Source organism: Apostichopus japonicus, chromosome 8, assembly GCF_037975245.1.
Source record: "Apostichopus japonicus isolate 1M-3 chromosome 8, ASM3797524v1, whole genome shotgun sequence".
Taxonomy (NCBI): Eukaryota; Metazoa; Echinodermata; class Holothuroidea; order Aspidochirotida; family Stichopodidae; genus Apostichopus; species Apostichopus japonicus.
This window is the reverse complement of record NC_092568.1, coordinates 37,270,291-37,283,632: the sequence shown is the minus strand read 5'-3', so window position 1 is coordinate 37,283,632 and position 13,342 is coordinate 37,270,291. Positions and strand designations below refer to the sequence as shown.

At 36.9% G+C, this 13,342-nt stretch overlaps 1 protein-coding gene across 1 annotated transcript in view; it reads right to left on the bottom strand.

Annotated features, from left to right (window-relative positions):
- Positions 1–12,860, bottom strand: part of LOC139971871 (RAC-gamma serine/threonine-protein kinase-like) — a 61,522-nt gene extending 48,662 nt beyond the window's left edge. The window contains exon 1 of the mRNA XM_071978659.1: positions 12,489–12,860. The gene's annotated coding sequence lies outside the window, so the exon portion shown is untranslated. The remainder of the gene's footprint in view (positions 1–12,488) is intronic.
- Between the last annotated feature and the right edge of the window lie 482 nt (positions 12,861–13,342).

Sequence of the window (13,342 nt, the reverse complement as noted above, 5' to 3'; positions counted from 1 at the left end):
CCTGATATAACGAGGGCGATTTTCTTATATTTCATTTTTCTTTTTCGCACTCGTAATTGTGCTTTAGGAGGGCTTTTTAGCACTTGCGAGGGCGAATCGCCCGTCGCCCCCGCTTATTTCCTACCCTGTCCAGCACATTCGTGAATTCGCGAAATTGCTATTGCTGCTATGCTTACTGTGCCAAGAAATATGAAGTCAATAACCACGAGGGAAGCAAAATCGGCGACCCTGGCAGCCTAATTTGATGAAAGTATACACTGTGAAAGACGTATAGGGGGTGCCTTTTTTTAATATTTCGTAGTGAAAGAACAAACCTAATACATCAGTTGATATTTTCAACTTCCATATGTTTTTGAATAATGATATTTTCACCCTTCCATATGTTTTTGAATAATCGGTATGACATAACTGGTATTCCACGTAATTTTTACCGATTCCAATTATGTTCCGATTATGCAATATTCGTACCGATTCCGATTAGGTTAATCGGTTGAACACTACAGACCTGTACATGATACCAGAACAAGAATTCTAAATACTGTTGACACCCAATAACCGTAGTTTACTGGATTTTTCCAGAAGTTAGACAATTTATCTACCATTTTAGGGGGCATGTTGACTGATGGTCACAGCAATAACTATTATGCACTTCTAGAGCTCATAAAATATCAGGAGAGGAGGGGTGGGGTGGGGTGGGGGGGAGGGCCTCACAAACTCTCTTTGGTGGTGGTGTTCTTAAAAGTTATAATGCAGACAGCTGGTTTACCACTGTCTGGTATGTCTGATTCAATTGCCTATTCTCACGATAACCTTTTGTAACTTATTATTAATGCACACCTGGCAAATTATCTGTAAAGCTATACAAAAGCTTTGTAAACACAAGAACTACAAGTAACAAAGGAATAGTATGCATGAACTTGCTGTGTAGGGTCACTTTGAGCGTAAGAAACTTGTTGTTTGCTGTGTGTTGCATGTCAACTTGTGTCTTGTACAGTATAGCATGAACCAAACAAGCAATCATTAAATTTGTTGGCTTTCTGGTTATTGGATAATTTCATTTCTATTCCCTCAACATTGCCTTTTTGCATTGAATTTGATCAATCTTGTATTCTTTTCGATTGACTCTGAAATCCCAGAACGATGCTCAATTAGCTTGTGACTTGTAACGTTTTTGTTCTTTTCTATATGTAAAGTAACGACATAAAATTAATTTCCAGTTGTACTTCATACAGTAGGGTGATTTAATAATATAGTAATGTAAAATATGCCTCTCCATTAAAATTGTCAGAATGGAATGGAACGTTTACATTTCTCAGTCTCACAAAAGCCTAGCTACAGTATGTGTCCAGAGAGTACTGTGCTTAAAGTTCACCAAAATTATTTATCATTTGATTTGAGTGCATTTAACAAAGATTTGTACTGTAGTTTGTAATGGTCCTGTGTACATAGAAATGTTTGTAAAACACAACAAATTCTGAGAAGTTTTACAGGAAATATCAGCCACTGTGTCCTGACAAATGTCTTGCACGTTTACCATATCTCCTGTGAAATCCTGTATTGTGTGCTTCTTGGAAACTGATTTGAACTTGAAGGTCAGACGAACAATACAATGAATGTAAGTGAGGACAATGCTTGGTAATTCACTGCACTCATACCAATCTCTCCAATCTTCTTACTGTATGTACTTTCACATCTACTGTACCTAACCTACTACATTGGTAATATTTTAGATCTGTACTACGCACCCCTTCCCCCCCCCCTCCCACCTAGTACTGTATCCCATACACAGGTCACTGTCAACTTTCTGGACTGGAGACAGGTAAGTATTATGGCTCCTTAGATCTATACCTAAACCAGTTAGGTTTGGTGGCTTCTAAGTTTACAAACTCTGCAAAACTAACTACCTTTTTCTTTGGGATGCTAAATATCCAAAACTACTGTATTGGTGGTAACATGTCATTGCTTTTGACTCCATATTGCATGACATTGGTGCCTGAAACATTTATTAGGGTGAAAGATGTTTACTCCCTATAACAGTGTCCAGGAAAGTACACTTGTAAACATTTTTTTTAAATTCAGTTACTTGAGATGGTGAGAGGATTGATGTTGTCAGTGGCAAAATTTATGGTAGGAAACATATTAGGCTTGGGAGAGTAACTCAATTCCTACTGGAAGAGCCCGCTGCTACTTACAGTACTGTACTTTAAGAGTTGAGTAAAGACTCCCCCCCCCCTCATCCCTTTCCACCCATTCCCCACCACCTCATTTGCAGCCACAACTCAAGATTTATTGCTAAAACTTTCCTCACTTCATCTTCACTACAAAATAATGCACTAACAATCCAATTGTTTCACACACTACAACTGTTCTTTAAGCAATTACTATATATGTCTGAACAGATAAAGCTAATGTTATAGCCCATTAGCCTAAGCAGAACATTTAATGCACAACACATTACCTCAAAGGTGAATACAAAGAAATACTTTCAAATGTTACACAAACTCATATCTTTCTTTTGTGTTGGATGATCGCACATTTGCATTAAATTTCCTCCTACCCGTCATCCGTAAATGTTACGCCACAGGTAAATTACAAGTAACCTAATTCGCCTAATTGCTTTACACTCTGTTTCTTGCCAAACTGAGTTTCTCTTTGGAAGTGAGAGAATCCAAGGAGTCCTAATATCCTGTTAATCACAGACCTGTGCAGACTACAGTACAGATCTCGCAAAACTGGTACCTGTACATTACCTCCATATATATGTACATGCAGGTATTCACATTTATTCACATTATTTGTACTCACCTTGTGTTGTGTTTAGCATAGTACGTTAAGACACACTTAACTACAGTCACCCTTTTATTTAATTTCTCTTTTTTCTATATTATGTACAGTATATACTTCATATTTCCCTTAGATCTATCAGCTCTAGACACTTACCCTCAATTAAGTTTACCAATCTATGCAACGATCAGGTTGCTAATGTCTACAGCTGCGAAACATTTTTTCCTAGACTGTCAAAACAATCTGCAGACACAACAACTGCAATATGGGAAGCAGTACTCATCGTAATGGGTTGTCATATAACCATACATCTTAGGACAATGAAGAGTTTCCTTTTCAAAAATGGTGCTTTTGGTCAGAGTTGTGTACTGTAAGGCACAACATTCACTGCCATGAAAACATCCAGAAACAACACAACAGGATGTGGTTATGCTACAAAAATGTGGCAATGTTTCCTGCCAAACATGAAGGGAAATAGACAAAGCTATGTTACGACAATGTGATTCTATTGGACAATCTAAACTTATTTTGTGAAAAATTACGACTTTATTTTCATCTCTATTATTTCATGCCCTGTTCCACAGGCACCAACCCCTGCCTCCCTCCCCCCCCACCCCCATCCCATCTCATACTGCCTGCAAGCCCCTCTGTTTACTGTCCTATATACAACAACACACAAAGTACCACATCATAACCTATAAGGGGAAAATGTGGGAAGCAACCAACCAGCCAAACTTTGTTTTTTGATTGATTCTGACAGCACATAGTAAATAATGTAATAATGCTGAGTCACTATTAGTGCACAAACAAATATATTTCATTGTGACTTGCCTCTGTAATATTAGCACAGTATATATATCTGAGTTCCTACATACACAGAACTTACTGGGACTCTCTGAAATCCAAGGGTAATCGAACCTAAATACACCAAGGAAGGATATGCCGTATACATTCCAAGATAATGATTTCAGTATCTGAAGGAAATATTTCCAACACAGACAAGGCAAATAAACAACTGATTAGTCGTATGTTTGCTATTTGAAGAGAAGGCATTAGTACAGTTGGTACCTGGCTTGAATGGTATTGCAAGTGCACTTATTCAATATTAAACAATTGAATCTACAGCAGAGAAAAACACAGTACACTATGTAACTGTACGCCTTGTAAGAAGTAGAACTGAATGGTAAATGGATATTCCAGTTGACTGTCATTTGCTGACAATTTAACAAATTGCTCAGGAAGTTTCTTGATCATTACAGGAAAACCACATTGTGGTACCAATGTTTAAAAGTGGAGATCTACAGTATGAATATTGAAAATTTGGAGAACTTTTTAATGAATTCATACATTTTGGCAAGATCATGGTGAATGACATCATCATAGTGTCTGCATTTCATTTTATCTTTTACTTGCAGAAGACCTAAATTTTATAAGGAGAAGCACCATTAGGCTTTTCCATGACTTTCCAGCACATCGGCTGACAATTCCAGGACCTTCAAACTGATCTGATGTATGCATGTTAAACACTATCTCATCTATCAATTTCAATGGAGATCTTCAGCATTTACAGTAGGCAGAGGGCCATGTCATATCGGTCCAAACAGAGCCGTAGATATGGCCCTGGGTCATAATGTGTGTGATCTTCACTCCCACTAGAGGTGTGACCCCCAATGCTTCCAAGTTTAGGTGACCGTCCTCAGGGCAAACAGTGTGACCAACATCTACTGTTACAGTACTACTTCGCTACCATACCATTACATATATGCTCAGAGGAACCCATCTTATACAGTACCGTAAACGCATTGAAACTCTTAAGCATCCAGTCCAAACGCAACATGTGTGTTGAATAGACTTGCACAAAAAATTACAGTGTCAAAGGATGACAAATTTGTCTCAAAACTGCTGAATGTTTAGCCAACGTCATGTCAAGCATGCCCTTAGGAATCATTTATGAGAAGTTTGGCCACATTTAGTGTATTGTTCATCCCTGACACTTCTTTCATTCAGTTTTTTAGTGTTGATAAACCAACTATTATCCTATCACTGTTAGCCTATGTCATAATGAAGCCTAACCACCTCGGCCGCTACACGCTGTGTAGCTGAAATTGTTTTACCAATTGTGGATTTGATTATCTTCCCATCAGCTCTATAAGATTCTTGTGTCATTAAATCATGGATTTAAAATAGCCCCAACTCGGAATATCATGGTTACAACTTCATAAATTGAAATTAAGGTTGTGACCACCGCACATGACAAAATTCCCACATGTATGCTTAGTTGCTTACATAGCAAATATGTAGCGGAAAATTGTACACAGTTATCTGCCAATTGAGATTGGTCGTTGACAAAACTTTGCTACTGAAACTTGCTTCAAGTTCATGAAGAACTGCGTTTATCATAATCTCAATACAATGAAACTGCAACATTGAGTCTGGGGTATTATTGGGTAAGTTAGTGAGGGTACTTTGCTTGACTAGCCATTATACGTACCACCCGCATCTGTTGAGACCTCATAACTACTGTAGAAATGTTGAAAGTTTGAGTTTACATTCTGTCATTATTACCAAATTTTTGATGTACATTGTTCATTTTTTGTAAGCAAGGGGGCAAAATCAAAACAAAATGGGGCAGTATATCGTTTTCATAGCCATGGTACAAAATTCCCTGACTTTTCCATGACCTCCAAATCTTGTGTATTTTCCATGATTTTCCAGGCTTGGAAAAATACATTTCAATTTTTCAGAACCCTTATGAGCCCTGTAACCTTTCTTCCTGGTATCTAGGTAACCCTGTTTCCTGGGTTATCCTATTGCCTAAGCTACCACTGGGATTATGCAAGTAACTAGGTTATGCTACTGTCTAGGGCACAATACTAAAGTACAGTACCTATTTATCCTGGTATCTAAGTAACCCAGGTTGTTCCAGGATTATCCCCTACTGCTTACAATGGGCTTGGATTATGCAAATACCTAGCTTATCTAACTACCTGGGTGTAATCCCACACAGTACCTGGCTTATCCTGGAACCAAAAATTTCCCTTCATCCTGCTAAGTCTAATTCACTATACGCACAGTGGTTACCAGTAACCAGACAGACTGTATAATAACTATTCATTGAATCTTATCATACCGGAAATAACATTAGATCTCAAGTGTTTTACGACTTTGTTTTTATGTAGTATGTTTTGTAAAGCGCTTTGAAGCCTTTGCATATTGCGCTATATAAGTTGCATATTATTGTTATTATTATTATTATTAAAGCACCATTTAAAGAAAAAGAATAGCTAGTCCAGTTTCTGGGTTTTTATATGGAGGAGCTCAGCTTGAGCCTTTTATGTTTCTACAAAATGTGTACATAAATGTATATGTTCATGAAAGTAACACATGTATGCATCGTTTATGCAGTTGATGTAGTACATACCTGTAGCCCAGTATTAACCTAAACCATCAACATCTACCACAGTTTCTACTGCACCTCTTGCTTTCACTTTCGGGGTCAGAGACTTTCAAGGAATTTGAACTTCAAACTGTGAATTTAATGGTGACCTTAAAACTACACATACTTTCTAATTTTACAGAATGAGTTACAAGGCTGCAACCTTCAGAAATAACTTGGCCCATTTTGTGAGTCTTCCATTCAAGCATGATTCAGTGTCATTATGCAATGACTGAAAGAAAGACAAATCCTCTTCAAGCGCCCCCTCTTGACACCCTTGTGACCTTCACCGCTAAAGGACGATCTGCACTTTCACTTTTGCTGGATTGCTTTCCAAAAAAAAAAATTTAAGGTAAGTTTTTGGAGAAACTAAAAATCACCTTCCTATTCACAGCAATAATTATAACATTCTTAAGATATTTTGGCATCAACCAAAAACAAATGTGAGTTGAACCCTGGCAGGGGGCCCACAAGGGATACTAACAGCATAGAAGATTATTGTGTCATGTTGTAGTCAACCAATGGACAGATAAAAATGTGTTTTCATGTGTTTTATTTCTGCTTTCGGGGGATGGATCATGTAGCAGAGGCCGAATCAGTAAATAGGGGGATGTTTTCCAAAAATATAATCCCTCCCACAGTTCAATTATGATGTATCATAGTTTTGTTTACCAACTGATGTAGAGATATCCATACTCAAGAGTTTGTCAGTGATTTTACCCCCTTGGAGTCAATAAGTGAAACACAATCAAGTGAATAAACCCACTTGCAGAATCATGTCAGAAAAGCTTCCACTTTATAAACCATCCCATTAACAGTGGTTTAGGCCACGAAAGAACAGACCCAAATAAAACATTTTTGAATTTCATTCAATGACTATTATAGATAGTGTCTAGAGTGTGATGTTACGGTTATTATAATGTACAAGTAGTTGGTGCAGTGTAGGAAATGCTACTGACCTGTAAGTACATTGCAGGTCCAACATAGCGACTGTCCTTATGCAAATCAGGACATTTGCATGTGTTCTTGAACCACGCAGAAATAATCTGCTCTGATATCTGACCCCGCATATTACTCCCGGTACATAGCACGGTATCTACTGTACGGTGTATACACTGTATTTACTACTGTACTGTAACTTCATTCAATGTACAGGTGCAGTACTTGCAGCACTACTTTCAGTTACCCATTTTGTATTTTAAACACTTGATCCAAAGCTTTTTCATTAATAGTACGTGTTAACTTAATTAGCTAAAGTACTGTACTGAATGTTACCAGCAAAGCCCTGGGCAATTCAGATTACATTGTTTTGCTTTTCTTCCAACCATGTTTTCACGTTTTACAAGCACATTGTGATCAACATTACCAATTAATGTGTTCGACTGGTAGTGGTCGAGTAAAGGGTAATGAATGATACAACAGAATGCAAAAGACATGTTCTATTTCACTAATAGCCAGAATAAATTATTTAAAAAAACTTAGCACCCTAAAGGGTTGCTAGGTTTACTTTGAATATATTTACATCTTACCTGTCTCCAGTCAAAAATATTTATTCTCCCATCTACCTAGCAGGCAAAAATTGAATTCGTAAAAATTTACCGCTGCATACCTACTGTACGGCAAATATCCAGATCACTGCCCACTTCCTCTCACAACTGAATTCTTCAAAACTTAACTTATAACTACCTTCTCATAGTGCATTTACATACTGAATTATCTGGTTGTTTAATTTTTTTATTTTTTTTTTATTAATCTTTAGTAGTTTCTTTAGTTATTTGTAGCTCCCGGAATAAAATTCTTGCTGCATCTGGAATTAAACACTGAGTTTATGTACTTTTTGACATTTCCACCTTTCTGAATGTACAGTATGCAGAACCATAGTATCAAATTTTTATGAAATATAAATCCAGGATTCCCCAGGAGAATCCCCGAACAGAATGATCAGGGTGATTGCTGTCGTATATATGTATGCTTATGACACATCCCTCCATGTTAGATAAATAAATAACTAAACGTGTATCTAGCATTGTCCGTTGAGCCTCAAATATAATTTAACCATTTACTGAACAGGACTCCCGGCAGGGGTGAATATTCAATACATAATTTGTAAGCTTTGTACGCAGTCCATCTCAGTTCCTTTTTTTTTCTTCAGATATACAGTTTTGTACGTGTATTATCACACTATACTTGGAGTCTCTTCATTTTAAATTTTTTACTATCACATTATTATACGAGTAGAGTATCTAGTTCCATTTGTACTCACTGTTTACTTGAATCACAGAATATTTATTGTAAACACTTCTAACTTTGAAACAGTTACATTATTACATGTTCAATCTTTATTTTGATGCACGATAACTTACTTGAACCACTAATTACCATGGAACTGCCTTCTGCCTTTTAGATCTCTGGTTTACCTGTTATTCAATACAACATAGTAATTATCTAGAGCAAGTTACCTACAGTGTACTCTCTCGTCAATACATGAATATAAAAGTGAATATAAGGTACTGTGCAACGTTAAAGATGGCAACCTACAGACACAATCATATTTCACAGTGCAATAACAATGTTCATGGAAATGGCTGAATACTAATTTAAATATCCCATTTACCTCATAGAGGGGTTATGGTCCATCATATGATTATGTATTCATAATTATGCAGGCTTATAACACAGTATCTGAAGTTTATTTTACTGTCTTCTAAGACCTGATAGCCAAGGAATTGATTAATTTCTCCCATCTATCAATGCCGATGCTCTGTGACCAGGCAGCTGTCAGAATATTCCATAAACAGTACTACCAATGGCTTTTCTGTTTTTAATTTTCAATCTTTTCATTCACATTCATGTATACATACATACAACACATTATCAAACCATGCTGGCTGATGTGGATGCACAGAGTATATTACACTGGATATGAGAAGTACAAGGATTGACTGACTCACTGAGGTTACACAATAAATACAGTCACAGTGACTGAGAACGTATGAGCTGCGACGTTGATGATCTATAAATGGCCACAGGAAATTAAGAATATCCAATCATGGAAGTACTAGACTGACTCCATGGTCCAACCATAGCATATCAAGTCATCACTGACAATGATGTATGTTATATATATATATATAGATAAAATATCCCTAGTCAATCATATAGAGACTTGATCAGTAATAATTCAATCAAAAATTTCCACTTGGTTCAGGAACTCTTCAGGACTTTTCCCACGATCTAACAATTTTAATATTTTTATTTTTGTTTCACTTTATCAATTCTGTGACAGGGTGTGCACTGATATACATATGACTTTTCAATAATACCTTTCAAATCTAAACATTACATAATTTACATCGATACTTGTAACACAGGACAGTGGATGTATGCAATATCCTGGAAGAGACAGTTTAGTGACATTGCAGAGTCTTGCAGCTTGTAGACATTCAGAGGACAGGCAGTGGGATACAAAGTGGGAAAGGTAGGGAGGGATGTAGACATGTATAACCTTCAGAGGACGGAGTGGGATGCAAAGTGGGGGACATAGGGAGGGATGTAGACATGTATTATCTTCAGGGGACAGGGAGGGGGGTACATAGTGGGGGAGGTACTGTAGGGAGGGATGTAGACATGTGTATAACCTTCAGAGGACGGAGTTGGATGCAAAGTAGGGGACATAGGGAGAGATGGAGACATGTATTATCTTCAGCAGACAGGGAGGGGGTACATAGTGGGGGAGGTAGGGAGTAGACAACTTGTGCTGATATATATATATATATATATATTGCAACAAGAATGACAATCAGCCAGTTGCAAGAACTTTCTTGTGTAGAATTTGTTGGCTTTCAGGGATGCAGCCAGAAAGAATAAGTAGGGAGTCTTAAGGCCAACCTTGGATAGGAGGGTTTCCTTACCTTCTACAAAATGTTCTTTCAAAGGGTTGAATCGGCTCCATTTCCCATCAATATCCTTTTTTTTTTAATGAAGTCTGTAGTTTATTGGTTCTTTCTCATTTTCTCATTTGGCTGGTAGCCATTCTGTTTTATTTTATGTATTTTTTATCTTTTGGGGAGGTGGGAGGGGTAGGGAAGGGGGATTTTGGATGGTTAGGGCCATCAGTTGGACATCACACAAGCCTTGCTTCCCACTAGATACAACTATAAATTTCATTCACCTATTCAGTAACATTCTAAGGGTTGTTTCTTCTGTACCACCAAAATAAGGTTCTAATTGTACAGTAATTAGGGTACTTTGCTTTTTCATCAAGGTAGAAGATCCCTCCTAAATTTGACTAATCATTTCGTGACCCAAATTACTTGCAGCACAAAAACTAAAGTTTTATTTGCATTTAGCTACACCTTTGGTACAAATACATGAATACATGTATGGAAATGTTGCCTGTCATAAGGCTAGGTTCAGATTTGACTTAGTTTTAACAACAATAATGAACTTCACAATGTCATACCATTTGCACTATCACCACAAACCAATGCAGTGAACTATAAACACTGTACATTGGTTCTCCTTTATTTTCAAGTCCAACGATTCATATTAGAAACACGACTTACTGAGCTTCATAGGGAATACATAGTGTTCAAAGCAAAATGAAGCATAAAATATCTTGACAGTATTAAAATTCTAAGAAGAATTCAGTCTGCGGTTCACCAGTGTGAACATAAAAATGTTATGAGTACCATGAACGAAAATGATATTCTCCAGTTGAATTATATCAATGTACTTGGTAGTTTTCAATTAAATTGCGACCATTGCTGCATGCTACCTATGAGATATTTAATCTGGCAGTTTAGCAATTACACTTTACAGTATCTCTGCATATAACTGATGAATTAACAGGCTCCAATTAATCAATCAGCAGAACTAATTATAGTACACTCACAAAGCTATACTTCTATATAGCACAAAATTAACTAAAAGTTATGAAAGGGAAATATGAAATTGTAAAGTCAAGAAAAGAAGAAGCCTTTCAGAAATACTGTTTATCAATGTTGCTTACAAGCTAAATAATAAGTGGACAGTAGGCCTATGTATTAACATGGTATAGACTGGTAAAGTAAGACATGCTAGTTAGGTAAAAGCAATTGATGAAAGAAACTTAAGTACAGTAAATAATACAATTGATTTAGAAGCTACAGTAGATAATATGAGTGATTTAGAAACTACACTAAATGATATGAGTGCTTTAGAAACTACAGTAAATAACAAGAGTGATTTAAATTTTCATCTTCCATATTAAAAAGCCACAAAATTAATTGTACATAAGATCAGGAAATGGGGAATAATACAGTTATTTACTGTTTACTATCAGCACAGATGACATTCCCACTACTAAAAAATGTTACAGTTTTAGGAAAAAGATGAATTAACTTTATGGGACTAACTTCATACTGATCACCGCCAACAATTCGTATGTGAAGATTCAAGAAATTAAACTTCAAAGACTAGGCCTACGTCGTATTAGGTGCATCTCATTATATTTAAATTTTTAATGAACAATGAAAGTGTTCCACCACTGGTCAGGACAATTTCATACACATATGCTGCATGTTTTATTCATTTCTTTGTACTATTATGGGAAGCCAGCTAAGCATTGGGAAACTGATAAGAAATGTTAATTGTAGTGTCATCGATGTAGATCCGTCACCAGTACTAGTTTAGTAACAAGGACCCTAATTCTTTCTCAACATTGGAAAATAGTTGTTTAATTTTGTGTTTCACATAAGTCTCTTTCACAAGAGTCGAAACCTGACTGTTCCACAACAAGTGATCATTTGATACACCTCGGTTTTGTCCTTGACATCAGCTCACTCAATACCTAGGCCCAACTTATACTAGGCCTTACACTAGTAACAGTAACACAAGTAACTAAAGATTTTGGCCTAAGTTAAGCCTGGGTGAAATTTCTTGGTTTGAATTTACACACAGTTGTATTAGCTTTCTGCATTAAGTCTGTAATATAATGCAACTTATAGAAAAAAATATAGCTACTATTAGCAAATTCCAAAGTATGAGCTATATTTGATTTCTGTTTTATTCGAATCAAATTACATGTACGTAACACTAACGTTGTACATAAAGCCCGTACTGCGTATGATATTGAGTACTGTGAGTAGGCTACTAGTAGTTAGCCTAATAGTGTTATGTATTCATACATTATTACACTTGGCCTAACGTTAAACGTATGCACAATGTGAATGGGATTTGCGTCTCAGATATTGTTACATAGAAAACATCATCGCGCAACATTACTTACCACAAATGGATCTGATATTCAACATGAGTTACCGTGGATATCACCAGTCACTAGGGTTTTATTGTCCAAATAGCTTTCAAAACTCGTGGGGTTACAACGCAAAATTTCGCTTATAAGCACAATACTTGGCTTCCGCCTTCCCTTGTTGATTTCCAGATGTGACGTCATACATGTGGTCTTGCTGACTTTACAAAGGTCAACCATAGAAATTAATACATTTTGTATTAATTTCTGTGAGGTCAACATATCCTGCTGCCCTCATATAAGTTGACGCTGTTATTTACTGAGTAACGGGTCCTTGGTAAGGTGACGAAGTCGTGGATCGGGCTGAAGTGTGGACAATATAACATGAAATAGATTTGTAGTTGCGAGTCAGAAGAAGCAGTGTCTCTTCTACCTGGAACGTGAACAAGACGAAAATGCGTTAGTGCATCAGCAGGGCATTTTAATGTACAAACTGCAATGCTTCCCTCTTCTTCTTATCTCCCACCAGGCAACTATGTGTCTCCTAGTGACGCAATCCCCATCTTCTGTGGTCTCCCGAAATGTACAGTGATTATTTTTCACAAATGATTCCCATCCACTTAAAGAATGCGGTAAACTTTTCTCAGTTTTTCATTTCTTTACCGTCCAGACTCCACATCACTTTCCCTTGTACTCAGTGCAAACCTAGCCAATAAAAGTGTTCCCCATCTCATAAACCTATCAGGATAAATTTTCACTCCGGTCGATGTCCTGTGTGGACTTTCCACCCACCTCTCCTACTTTTGAATTGTTAAAACAAGTTCTGATTAACTCCCCTCCCTGCGCCTGTTTGTCTTCGTGCTTAGAGGAAGACAAAGTCGCCAGTCGGT